We start from the raw sequence: 2,366 nt of genomic DNA on the forward strand, positions 1-2,366 counted from the left end.
GTTTCCGTCCAAACTGCGACGTAATGGGAGAACGATAAGTATAGCCGTACCTCAGGGGCGACTATCGCACTGATCTACTATGGAATGTTAGACCCTACCGGAGGCTGTGGGATGGTTCGTTCATGCCCCGCCTTGATTAGCACAGTCTAGAATTCTTATAAAATTAAATAATTTTTGTTTAAAGATTGAGACACTTGAGTTAAACAGACAATTGAAAGATACACTTGAGAGAACTTAAGAGATACAAATGATATAAATATACTCGAGGATATATATATATATATATATATATATATATATATATATATATATATATATATATATATATATATATATGTGTGTGTGTGTGTGTGTGTGTGTGTGTGTGTGTGTGTGTGTGTGTGTGTGTGTGTGTGTGTGTGTGTGTGTGTATCACGAAAATAAACACGTGATTTAAAAATGTGACAGTGTCAGACCACAGAGGAAATTTGAAACAGGAATTTCCTTAAATACTTTCGTATATTAATACATCTTCAGAAGAGATGAAGATGTATTAATATACGAAAGTACTTCAGAAAGTACATACTCCTTCTGAAGATGTATTAATATACGAAAGTACTTAAGGAAATTCCTGTTTCAATTTTCCTCCGTGGTCTGACACTGTCATATTATATATATATATATATATATATATATATATATATATATATATATATATATATATATATATATATATATATATATATATGTCGTACCTAGTAGCCAGAACGCAGTTCTCAGCCTACTATGCAAGGCCCAATTTGCCTAATAAGCCAAGTTTTCATGAATTAATTGTTTTTCGACTACCTAACCTACCTAACCAAACCTAACCTAACTTTTTCGGCTAACTAACCTAACCTAACCTACAAAGATAGGTTAGGTTAGGTTAGGTAGAGTTGGTTAGGTTCGGTCATATATCTACGTTAATTTTAACTCCAATAAAAAAAAATAACCTCATACATAATGAAATGGGTAGCTTTATCATTTCAAAAGAAAAAAATTAGAGAAAATATATTAATTCAGGAAAACTAGGCTTATTAGGCAAATCGGGCCTTGCATAGTAAGCTGAGAAGTGCGTTCTGGCTATTAGGTACGACATATATATATATATATATATATATATATATATATATATATATATATATATATATATTATATATATATATATATATATATATATATATATATATATATATATATATATATATATATATATATATATATATGCGAACAAAACTGAATGTTTTGTTGCATATATAAAGTTGCATATAGTCCTAGGGACTATATGCAACTGAAAACTCACACCCCAGAAGTGACTCGAACCCATACTGCCAGGAGCAACGCAACTGGTATGTACAGGACGCCTTAATCCACTTGGCCATCACGACCGGACAAAACGAAGTGATAGTCGAAGCTATTTGAACCACTTCCCCGCCGGCACTCGGATGGTAATCTTGGGCATAGCATTTTATCAAATCACCTCATTCTTTGGGGCACACGTGAGGAACACAAATGCGAACAAGCCTGAATGGTCCCCAGGACTATATGCGACTGAAAACTCACTTCCTGCCCACACTAGGCTGTTGCACTGTTGCACACATTATAATGTGTGTTAAGTTACCTCATAAACCTCTGCAAGATTTTATTGTCCCCAAACTTTCATTACTTTCTTTTCATTGTGGCAAGTTCACACTAAAGCAAGATGATCGTGTTGGTGCCCAGCACAAACGATTGTGCAATATCACAGCTGATATCAAGTTCATAATATTTATGTTGGATTCTATAGTATAAAATTAATCATTTGCAACATTTGACGGGCATATAAATTTGACGGTGTCATAACTTGTCAGTGTTGCAATATTTGACGGTGTCATAACTTGTCAGTGTTGCAATATTTGACGGTGTCATAACTTGTCAGTGTTGCAATATTTGACGGTGTCATAACTTGTCAGTGTTGCAGTATTTGACGGTGTCATAACTTGTCAGTGTTGCAGTATTTGACGGTGTCATAACTTGTCAGTGTTGCAGTATTTGACGGTGTCATAACTTGTCAGTGTTGCAATATTTGACGGTGTCATAACTTGTCAGTGTTGCAGTATTTGACGGTGTCATAACTTGTCAGTGTTGCAGTATTTGACGGTGTCATAACTTGTCAGTGTTGCAGTATTTGACGGTGTCATAACTTGTCAGTGTTGCAGCAGTTGACGGTGACACAGCTGGCATAACCTTCCCCCCACACTTAAAGAGACAGAATCGAAGAGACATGATTACGACATATAACATTCTCAAGGGAATTGATGACATTGACAAATATGCCAACAAGGCCGTAGAGATGTAAGCCAACGATG

The sequence above is a fragment of the Procambarus clarkii genome, chromosome 24 (assembly GCF_040958095.1).
Source record: "Procambarus clarkii isolate CNS0578487 chromosome 24, FALCON_Pclarkii_2.0, whole genome shotgun sequence".
Taxonomy (NCBI): Eukaryota; Metazoa; Arthropoda; class Malacostraca; order Decapoda; family Cambaridae; genus Procambarus; species Procambarus clarkii.